Below are 12500 nucleotides of genomic sequence, written 5' to 3'. Positions count from 1 at the left end.
GTTCTCAGTCACTGCACAGATATCGATGTTCTCCATTTTAAGGAGTGCCTCGAGTGAGTGCATTTTGAGATTTAGACTTCTATCATTGAGTAGCATCACCCTCAGTTTTTACTTACCTGTTCCTGTTATGGTGGTGAATTTGTCATTTGAACCTTGCCTAAAAAAGGCACTATAGAGGCGGCAAGAACTTTAGCCAGTAGCCGGAATCCGAGGGGTGACAGGTGCAGGCCATTTCTGGCAAAGCATCGTGGTCTGTCGACGATGTCATCCCAGGCAGACAGATACTGGATCACTTTAGAATGGCACCAAAAGCTTAGCCAATTGTTGAAGTCAATCATTTTGTCCTTGTACTGTGGCATCATTCTAGGTGATGGCAGAATGCTACTCAGGGCTAGGGTCATACCTGCCTGGGCTACAAGATTGGAGAGCTCTTCCATATCTCTTTTCATGTATTCCAGGGAGGTACATCTCAGGTCATTCACACCAACATGGACAATGACAGAGTCATATTTGCACTTGTTGTGGAGTGGCCTGAGTGCATGGGTTATTTGTCAGATCCTGGCACCCGACAGGCAGCTGACAGTAACCTTCTCCTTATTTAGCCTGGTGAGTGGGACATCAGTGTGCCTGACTATAGAGTCACCTATGACTAGTGTGTTGGGTATGTCGTTTTGCCTTATTGGCTGTGGTTGAGTAGCACACTGAGTCTGTGGGTTATGTGTCATTTGGGTTGTGTTGGGGGGGTGGAGGTTGCTTGCATTTCTGCTTTGGAGGTCTCTGTTGCTTGACAGGTTATTATTGAGAGCCCCCGTGAATGTTTTTGTGTTTCTATGTGTGGATTTTGGTGGTGTAGATTTAGTGAGACTATGTGATGAGTGTGGTGCAAGTGTTTACCGTCTCCTCTTGACTGTCAAGTTCAGTCTTGATTGGAGAGGGCTTTACCTCCAGTTTGGCTAGATAAGTGCATCTCTCACAGGTTGTAGTGTTGGGTGGTAGGAGGAGAGGGTTGTCTGTGTACATGAGGCAATTTCTATATTGTCCCAAGATGCCCAGATTCATCAGATAGACAGGAGAGAACACTGGGAGCTGACCCTTGGACATGCCTGAGTAAAAAAATATTTTCCTCTAGATAAGTGAGGAAAGTGAGTACAAGAGCTGTTTTTCTCTAAGCAAGTGAGGAAAGTAAGTACCAAAACTGTTTTCCTCTAGGTAATGAGGAAGGATGAGTGCTGTAGTAATTAGTAGGTTATTTAGTGCTTACAAGTTCTGAACAAGTGCTGATCATGAATAGGCAAATTCAAGTGCTAAAACTAAGAATCTGTATCTGGACTAAACTAGTTACAGGAAAGTGGGGAAACAAGTGCAAATGTGGGCTTTTAAATCAGAACGTTGAGAGAGATGGAAAAACTGCCCAAACGGCCAATAACTACAATTTCTGGGCCAGAACCTCTCCTAATGTGGTAGATAGGTTACCTAGTGCTTACCACTCCTACTCATAAGCTAGAATGCTTCCCACCAACACAGACAGATGGGAGGGGGGGCTCAGAAGCTTACATACAGTCCTGGATACAGCAAATCTGAATCTGGACTACACTAGTTACAGGAAAGGTATTTTTTTTATATATATACAGAAATATATGTCATATCTCATTGTTATTTAGACATTTTGAATGAAAGCGACTAGCACATAAAATAATAATGATAATAATAACGATAATAATTATCCTGGCTCAGCCAATTGTAAACAGTTAAACTGTTATTTTGTGGAGACAAACCTCCATACTTGCCATGCAGATGCCCTTTACCCTCTCATTAAATATTTTCAACTCTGAGTTTGCTGCACCTTGGGAATGAAGCCATTTATTGTGTTACTTTTGCCAGAACACTCTACTCCCATGTTGTGAACAGTGTAGCTACAAACCAACTGTCTTTTGCACTTCTTACATATTTTTCCCACCTCTGCAAGTGCCCAGTACCACCCATTGGGTAGAACATGCACGGGGGTAGCAACGCTGAACTGTGCCCTCACTTTCACAAGGGGCTGATGCCAGGAGGATGCCCTGCTTACCGTCAGAAGCACCTCATATTTGTTCCCCAGTCCCCACCAGAGAAATTGAATGCTAACAATGTGCCCCAAGTGTAAAATGCCTGTCATGGGGACTGCCAAACTGAAATAATTTTGCTTTTCAGTCTGTTTACCTTATTTCCCAATGCAGTTTGAGTTCCCATAAAATGAGACAGCTAGAACATAATAATGAAGTGTGTTTTTTCTGCATTTAGTTACAATGATAGTGTTGTGAGTCACTGGCTTACTGGGACTGTCTCTGGAAACAGTGCCAGTGTTCCACTTTACATCCAACAAAGTGTTCATTTGTTTTAAATGACAAAATTCAAAGAAAAACCCTGGTGTTTTCCTTATAAAAATGTATTTTGGTTATTCATTTAAAATCACAACAGTGTTAACATTCAGTATTTATTTTAACTGAATTATTTTGATCCGTGCCAACTGTAAGCCATTGAATTGTTCTTTCATACAAAATTGATTGTAGGCAAAATCATTTTATTTAGTATTGAAAGCTGCAATCGTTTAACACTTTCTAGACACTTCCTAACATTCTTACCATATACAAAAGTTGCTATGTCATTATAGCAGCTTATCTTGTTCATTTGTGATTGCCATGTCACTTCAAAGAGCTAAGTAAGGTAAGTGAAAAGCTGTTTGTAATATTTATTATTGTCCTTAATTTTCTACAATTACATGAATAAAACGGTGCTTTATTTGTCAAATGAGAGTACTTACCATTTTGTTTATGTAGTGCTGCAGAATAAATCACCTCTATTCTTTATATGCAAATTTCTAAACCAAATAACTCTTTAGAAAAGAGTTTCACTTCAGCTGTTCTGTGTGCTTTATAGAACTATACTGACTTCAGCAGGATAATAGTCTCATAGGTTTGTAGGTGTATACTAGGCTAATGACCATTAGGACCCTTATAAGTTTAGCCATGTAACCCCAAGTATGACCCACAAATATGATTTATATAGGGGGTGATTTACTGACTGCCTCTTTCAATCAGTGACATAGGTGCCAGACCAGGGGTGAATTTCTGTTTACCCATCCTTTGGTCCAAGTTGCGCTTAAATATGGTTAGGGAGGAACCCTGTTTCACGTGGATGGGGAGCCTGTTACAAAGAATGGGAATTCTCTGAGAAACATATCTGTCTCTACAACATGTACTTTTTATACCACAACCAAAATTTAGGTCTTTTTAGTAGTTCTGATGCTGTTTGTTTTGCAGATGTGCAAAAGGTTCATCAAAACAGGGTTCAGGGATGCCTTGTACACCAGGCAAAGATTACCTCTCAGAAGTCTGTATGATACCAAGTGAAGAAACAGAACTTTGAGGTGATCAGCATATGATGTGTTTACTCCCTGTATTCTTTTTGTAAGGAACCTTTGTGGATGTTTCGATTGCTGCATGTGTTTGACCAGGTATATACTGAAGGGGGCAATATACTCTATGATGGGTCTGATGAAGGCCAACTGCAATACTAGAGTAACCTCTCTGGACCTAGATGCCAGGCCCTTATTTATAAGTTGAGCAACATAGAAGGATTTTCCTTCTACCTTGGACACATTTCTGAATGCTGTTCTCATCTCAGCTGGATTAAAAGACTGCTCCCAGTTTCCAGTCATCCACGAATTTGGTCAGCCAGAGGCCTTTGACATGGACTTTGAAGTCCAAGAAGTAGATGCCAAAGGGTAGCGGGCCCAACAAAGAGCCCTGAGGGATGCCATTTGTGACTGGACTCTTTGTGGAGGTGATGTCACCGATCCTAACTTCTTGGGTCCTATCCATGAGACAGCTAACTATCCAGTGTGTTGTAAATGGGTTTATTCCTAGTTCCTAAAGTTTGTTGACAATGCCCAAGTGGGATATTGTACCAAATGCTTTAGCCAGATTCAGGTAAGCTGTATGGACCACTTTCCCTTCATCCATTGCCTTAAAGACATTTTCAAAGGAGACCACCAGGTTCAGTAAGTATGACTGTCCTTTGACAAAGACAGAATTGTATGTATCCAGTTTGTGGAGTTCTCCTATGTTCTTGTTGATAATTTCCATGATAATTCTTTCCATGGCTTTGCAAGTAAGCCTAGTCAGACTAATGGGTCTTCAGTTTCCAGGATCTGTTGAAGGTCCTCCCTTAAGAAGAGAGATGACTGTCAAAGTCCTTCATTCTCATGGCATAAAAGCCTGTAGTGACTCTGGGATTTTGATAAGTCATATGTTAGACTGTGCAGAAGGCATTCTGGGATATTATTGGGGACCCAGTGAGGATGTGTTCTTGGCTTTAGTGAGCACAGCCATTACATGCTCCTTAGTTATAGTTGGAGAGGTTATGTTTGAGGATATTTCTTGGGGGATGGTTGAGAGTGAAAGGAGGGTAAAGTTGGAAATGAGTTTGTTTACTAACAGTTTCACTATATTGCCAGGCTTGGTGAATGTGGCACCATTTACGACAGGTTTAGCACATCGCTGTGTGTTGCTCTTGAGGTTTCTGACATAGCTGAAGGTGGCCTCGTGGTTATCTTTCACCTGGGAGGCTATATTAACCTTGAAGTTGTCTTTGTTTGACCTGATTAGCCTTCTTAGTTACCTATTTATTTTGATGAGAGAGTGTTTATCTTTATGGGAATTACCCTTCCTGATTTTTGCCATAATTCTTTCCTTGTTTTTGTATATCCTGTCTAATTTGGGATGCCACCAGGATGGTTTGTTCCTGGGGCTAGTTTTAGGCTTATGTCTGGTAGGTACAGCCTCTATGCAGACAGTGACATGGCTGTACAGAGTTTCTGAGGTCATTTCATCTTAGTCTGCTGTATTCTTGGGGCTTAGAGGGGCACTGAATTTTGACAAACCATTGCTTAATAAAAGGTAGTTAGCCCCATGGAATAGTTTCTAAATGTTTTGGTTTTACTGGGGTTACAGAGCTGAATTTGATTTTGAAGGAGAAAGCTTTCTGATTGGACCTTACAGGGCAGTTTGAGATGAGGGGGATGCAGCATTCTCTATATTTGTGAGTATTTTGAGTATGACGTCCAGTATGTTGGAACTTCTGGTGGGCATATTCACTTTTTGGTCAAAGGTGTTTGTATTTACAATGCCCAGGAATCTCTGTACCTGAAGATTTGAGGCTATGTAGGATTCCCTGTCTATACAGGGGTAATTAAAGTCTCCCATGAGTAGGGTGTTAGATGAGATGTTGTGTCTTCAGTAGCTCCAACTATGCAGTGTGAGCTTCTTGGGACATGAAGGGTGAACTGTAGCTGCCTAGGATATGGTACAGGATTTTGCCTATGGTCATCTGTACATCATGGAACTCCGACGTATCATCTTGATTGAGCAACCTAGAGGTATGCTTGTCACTGATTCATATTGAAACGCTTCCACCTTTAGCTCTTGTCTGTGCAGCTACTAGTCTAAACGTGTGGAAGGCACTAAAACCTTGCACTGTCGAAGTACTCTCTGACACTTTAAACCACGTCTCGGTAACTGCACAGGTGTCTGTATTCTTGAGTGTGAGGAGGGCATGGAATGAGTGTATTTTTATTTAGGCTTATGGCACTGAGCAGTAACACCCTGAAGTTCAGTTGAGTTGATTTTGCTATGTTGGTAGGTTTGTCAGTCTGGAATTGTCTAAAAAAGGCACTATGGTGTAGATAAAGTTTTAGCTAGTATTCAAAAGCCTAGAGGGGATAGGTGCAGACCATCCTTGGCAAAGTAGTGCTGTCTGTTAACTATGCCCTATCAAGTTGACAAATGTTGGATCCTCTTAGAATCAGAAAATCAGCCAATTGTTAAAATGAATCACCTTTTGCTCATAATGTAGCATCATCCTTGTGATGGTAATAATTCTGCTCAGTGTCTCATCATTATGAAAAACTGTGGGAGGTGACTAACAGAAAGTGGGCTCTTTATCTATGTAACTCATGCTGACACAAAAGCCTTTCTGAAACAGTATGATATTTTAACAAGAAAAGTGGTGGGAACTATATTATCTGTGGAAGGGGGAAATGGAAATGAAAAAAAAAAAAGTTCAAATGTCCTGAAGGGTTTCTGGCCCTTAAATTATGTTTAGATGATATCGTGGGAAGAAAAATGACTATAGGATAAAACTAATTATAATGGAGAATGGAACTCTTTAATAAAACACCCACCTTATAGAGAATAATTCAGAGACAGTAGTATATTACATAATAAGTATTCTATAGCAGATTCACTGTTGCTATTAGATGCAATAATGCTCAGAATTGTGGGGCGAGAGAGTGAAATGGATGAAAAAGTTTTATAATATTTAAAATCTCTGGCATAAAAGGATAAAGCCCTTACTGTACACCAGATGAACATGTTTGATGAACAGTATTGAAAGTTTGCATAGCCAGGTGTGTAGGTAGGAGTGAACAGCCAGCACTGAATCGTATATCCTGGGAGGAGGAAGGTGGTGTGGTTCACTGCAGTCTTGACTCCAACAGGACAGGATGTCTAGCATGGAGCTTATGGATTGTGGAGTGGACTGTGCTGCATAGCTGCAACTGGATTGGACGTGTTTGTGATGCATGGATTTAGCAACACAGAAAGCAGTAATTACAGAGTAACAGCTGCTACAGTGAGAGGCTTGGTCAGGTTAGTTAGGGTCTATCATCAAGCTTATGATGGTGTACACAAGGTATTGAACTCTCACTTCTGATAGAAATGTGTGGGCCAATGGGATCTTGCCCAGCAAAGAGTGACTAGGCCATAGGGCTCTCACCTTGGTTGGGGAGCAAATAGTCTAGCTGTCACCTCATGGGGAAACAAATGGTTCTTTTGGGTGCTGAGATAGGGGCTTAAAGATGTTGAACTTGAGGACTAAAAAAATAAAAAAAATTAAAGCTACAGTTCTGATGTTCTTACAGAAGAAATGAAATCAGGTTATAAGAGAGCATCCAGAGAAAGCTTACCAAGATAGTAGGGGGGATAAGAGGATTAGAAGATAATGGATATGAGGAGAGACAGACCATGTCAAGCTTTTTCACATTAGCAAGAGAAAGGAAAATAAGGGATATGATATGAGCACATAAGCTAATGGGGAACACTGTTTTGAAATGTAAGAGGAAAAGACTGGGGAAGAAGAAGAATAGAGTGGCCACAGTGGTTCCTCACTAAAAGAATACAGGGTTAAATAATATATCCTATGCAGACCACCTCAAACCCCTTGCCCAGGACTCGATCTCCTGCAGACTACTGAAGGGCGATGTATGCCTAACCTACAGGGCATTCTCTGATCCAGTTCTGATGGATCTGCTACACATTCATAAAACAAACAGCACTAGAATTACCCCATCTAATGATCTAAACCTCACCTGTGACATAATCAAGACATGTTGGAGGGACACTTATGTGTCATAGAGATTACCCCTTCTCTGGAATGGAGCCCCCATTCATGTAAAACAGACAACTTCCCTAAACCTATTTAAATGCAGTTTGGACGAATGGATAGAAAATCACAAATCCACCTCGACTTGTCATCTTTGGCCGTTATGGAGCAGTTTGTAGATGCCTTAAGGCACAGGCATATACCAAAGCTGTTCTTGCCCATGGGCATTGATAATTGGGAAATTGGGGCATAAATTGCTAGGCTTAAAAAAAAGCTCTTGGACCATTAGCCTAGTAACCTCCTATTATTCTATGGCAGTTTTGAGACTGAAAGCAACATTTTCAGTCTAGACACCAAAAAGACTTACTCTGTGCTTCATTTATTCTAAATGGCTCTCATGTAAAATGAACAGCAGTATTAGCTTAAGAAAACATTCACATCTCAGTAGCTTGAAACACAAATCATCTGAAACACTTAAAAGTATTTTTGCAGAGGTGCATAAACACTCCACCACTTTTTATATATTCTACAAGAGTTATTGACTCATAGGCAGAAGGAAATTAATTTAAGTACATATTTTCATCCCATTCATTCTCTGTTTCAGTGCAGTCTCAACTCATAGGGCATAACTATCTCAAATTAGAGAAAGTATTCCATGATGGAAAAAAGGCTGGGCAAAGTGACCCAAGCAAACTATATGCACAGGCAACAGAACTTAACATGGTGATCTTCGGGAAAGAAAAAACACTAGAAAGTACTTTTTTTCCAGGAAAGAGTAGCAGATAGCTGGAATGGTATATAAGGAGGAATATTTGATGGTACAACCATAGATGCTTTCCTGGGCTCCTGTCATAGATGCTGGCTTGGAAGGAAGGGCATTAGTACTGCAATTAGATGTTGTTAACTGCTCAAAAAGGAGAAAAAAAATAGATTTAATATGTTTTTTTTACTGTTACCATTTTATTTAATGCAAAATGTAAATAAAATATGTTATGCTGGCATCTCTGAAGTTTTCAGAATCAATACTGTGAAAGAGACAATTAAAGCAGATAATTGACCCCAATTAATGAAAATATATTTTCCAAGAGCCGTTTTAGGTCAGAGCAGTAGATAACTCCTTATGCTGCAGGACACAAAAATGATTATAAAAGGGTGTGGATTTCAGCCAGTTCATTAGAATATTTGAATAAATTGATGGCACCACTGGACAGGTCTACCTCAGTAGACTGAAATCCCACATTCCTCACTCTTAAAAGACTGAGATCACATACCCAAAAAGTCAAAAACCTGAAACCTCAAAAGCCCAACTATCATTTACCCAACAAGTTCACACAACAAGTTTATGCAAAGCATACCTTAAAACACCCCTTGGAAAATAGTACACTGTATATTTCAAAATCTGTATTTGCTACTAAATACAGTTCAACTAACAGCTACCAAAAAACTCCACTGATAAAACATCTCACTTATAAACATATCAAAATGTTAATAATCTACAACCAAACACAGCTTATAGAAAAAACTAACGGTGGAAATTACAACTGATCAATTAACACACCCACTAATAACAATGGAACACCCAAACAAAACCCACTGAATATTCATATCGGTAACTATAGCACTGACATGAATATTCAGTAGGAAATGTTACAAGCAATGAAACCAACTGAAATCCAAACAGAATGTTTATACGGGGAGGCTACACCCCCCCTGCACCCCCCGGGGGGCTTCATCCCCCAAACTCTCTGCAAATTAAATATACCAACTCCAGAATGGCACCATAGTGATGAAATGGGCGGCTCTCTTGTTCTACTCACCTCAGACCATCGGCATTCCAAGCATTTAGTGTTATAAACATCAGTAATTTGAAGTTTCACTCGTGAAACTTCAGTCTTTTGGCCTCGGTCTTTTAAATTTTGGTAATGTGGGATTTTGGTCTACTGAAGTAGACCCCACTGGACATATTGGTGGTGCAGGAATGCACCAGCTTACTGGTGGTAGATGAAGTGAAGTTATAAAGCAGCGCAGTGTTTTAGATGCTGGTTAGCAGAATGATATGTATTAAACTATGCATTCTTTATAAAGTGTGTAAATTATTTGCACATTTCTTTAAATTAGGGATCCCTTCTTTAATGTATAATTTTTTCTTAAAATATTTTTAAAATTCATTTGTCTTAACATATCTCTCCAAGGTTGTTTAATACTTTTACATGTTATTTTTTTTCTTTATATTCCAGTCTCCAAAATCTGTCCATAATTAAATGCCTTGAATATCACTTGCTTCATAAAATCAAGAACCATTTGATTTTTGTTGTTATATCTAAATGTTTTGGCTTGAACCTCCTTAAGGAAATAAAATAAAAAATCATGAAAACCTTTCAAATCTGTTTTATAAACCACTATTTTAGTCCTTTATCATCCAAGATAGCAATAGTAATTCATGATTGTACAATAAGGAGCAAAATATTTCTAAGTAACCACATTGAAAAATGACATAGAAATAAAGAAAAGATCAGTTAAGGGAATTTTTGATTTTGAATCTTAATGTGTAAAATTATGATTTTCTTCCTTATGTTAGCTTAATTTTGTTACAGAGTTGTGAACACTAATAAGTTCTTTATGAAATTTATTATTACATTTTAGTAAGAATACATTAAATAGTTAGATTTATCCAACAGGGTCAAAAAATGTTAAAATCCCCAGTTGTAACAGTTATAGAATAATATCATCCAGAAACATTGGCAGTTACTTAAAATCATATATAAAGAACAAAAATCTATACTGTAAATACTGGAACTAGGCTTAATCTTGTTCAGTACAATCTTATAGCCAAATATTTTATCAATGTGTAAATCTGAAAGGACTCAAAAATAATTGCAACCCTGGCTACCCTTTTTATGTCGTTATTATAAGAACGTAAACAGTAATTAAATCCTTTTTTATAGTAGATCTCCTCAGTCAATCACTTGTACTTTGATTCTTTAAATAGCTTTTAATAACAGACTCTTGACCCAAGCCAGTTTGGTTTTGTGAAGGGCAGATCCTGCCTACTCAACCTGGTTGACTTCTTTGAGAAGGTTGCTGAAGCAGTGTATGAGGGAAAATCAGTAAATACTTCCTATAATTCGCTAAGGCATTTAATACCACACATAGGTATTGTTAACAAACTCTTCCAGCTAAATGTTGATCCCTGTGTAGCTCTGTAGATAGCAAATTAGTTCCCAAATAGAACCCAGGAAATTATGGTGGGCAACGTCATCTCCTGCAAGAGGCCTGTCACCAGCAATGAACCTCAGGACTGTGTACTTGGCCACTCTTCTTTCGCATTTACTTCATGCAGGTCAAAGCCAATGTTAAGGGCTTTTTGACCAACCAAGTTTGATGATGACTCTAAATAAGTGCCATTGCTAACTCTCCAGAGGACACCAAGATTCTCCAAGAGGACCTTTCCCAAACAAATAGCTGGTGTTAAAACCATGGGCTAAAACTAAATGTAAAAAAAAAATGTTTAATAGTATCTTTCAGCAAGCATGATGTCCCCTGCAAATATCATATTGACAACACACCCATGAAAGTCAATCCAATTGTTAGGGACCTATATAGATACAGAACAGCCCTTCATTTACCAGGTAGCCACTATTGAAAGAAAGTCCTTTTTGTATTGCACAGCTTATTTAGTAAGGGTATTGTGCTTAGGTCCAAGGATGTGATAATTCCACAGTATTTGGCACTTATTATGCCTATCATTGAGTATAGTGCCCACTTTGGCATGTACCTCTCCAAACACGTGACAGAAGCTGAATGCCTACGACATTTTCTCATCAAGAAAATAAAGGGCCTAACTCATAAGAATTATACTGATCTTCTCAAAGCCTTGCCCCTATTCTTTGTATCATATAGGTTGATGAGGAATGACCTCTTTTTCATGTCCAGATCTTGTCCTGTAAGACCTACTACATATCTACAAGTCCATAGGTTGTGTAAACACCTGCTTAGAGATCTTAATCTATTTTGCAACATAAGTAGAACATGTTAGAGAGACAGATATTTACCACATAAAATGTCTTCCTGTCTACATAAGTCAAAGTACTTCTCTTTCTCTGTTTAAATGTAATCTGGATAAATGGTTGAGAAACTGCAAATTCATCCCTTAGAGTAATGCCCTTGTCCCTTATGGAAAGGCATGCCATACAAGTGCTCCGCAGCTCTGGGTTATTTTGTATTTAAATTACAAGGGCATAAACCTTTCTTTAACAAATGAGTTTGAACCATTAATGTAACCTTTTAAAATATTCATAATTTCTCAGAAGAAGAATCTCAGAAAAAGGATTTAGCAAGAGGAATTCCCATCCATGACAAAATACCTCAAAAAGAAATGATCAAACAGGAATATAGACCATTACATTGCCAAGTCAAGATGATAGTCAGCAGCCAAAATTTTGATTATATTTATGGGGTATAATATTTATAAAAATATTTGTCTCTGCTTCTACCACCTGTGAGGATCCTAAAATAAGAGGACCTCTGTTACAAATGTATTTGAGTTTAGCTGGGGAAAATAAAATAAAATTATATTTTTCCTTCAGCTTCAAATGCTTTCTAAAATAAATAATCAAATACCTGACATTTTGTATCACATCAGGAGGCATGTCTGTACTCAAATGTTCTTTTCCTTTGGATGCAGTGATAATCATTTTGTCTCTGAAATTTAATGGTAATTGGATGATGTTGCTGAAAAATCATCTTTTTTCTGCATCATTGATCTGTAAATTTGGTCATCATCCATTAATGGAGCAGGATCACAATCAAATAATGTACCCACAAAGTGAACCAGTGTTCATGTTCTTTGGAATATTGATAATGTGCATAGGTCCCTTCTTATCAAGTTAACAGTTGGATAACTTTTTTTTTTTTTTGCAAAAAGAATGTTGCTTCTTCAAAAGCTATAATTATTTTTTTAATTTGCTTCACTTGAAACTGCTTACTCAGTCTTCTGGGCCTGCTGCTGAACTTTTATATAGATTTTAAATAACCTAATCTTTTCATATAATCATTTGACAGTTCCTCTATATTTTAACACA

The sequence above is a fragment of the Protopterus annectens genome, chromosome 13.part0, assembly GCF_019279795.1.
Source record: "Protopterus annectens isolate FY-2018-M chromosome 13.part0, PAN1.0, whole genome shotgun sequence".
NCBI classification, from domain to species: Eukaryota; Metazoa; Chordata; order Ceratodontiformes; family Protopteridae; genus Protopterus; species Protopterus annectens.
Note: the sequence above shows the minus strand (reverse complement) of the source record.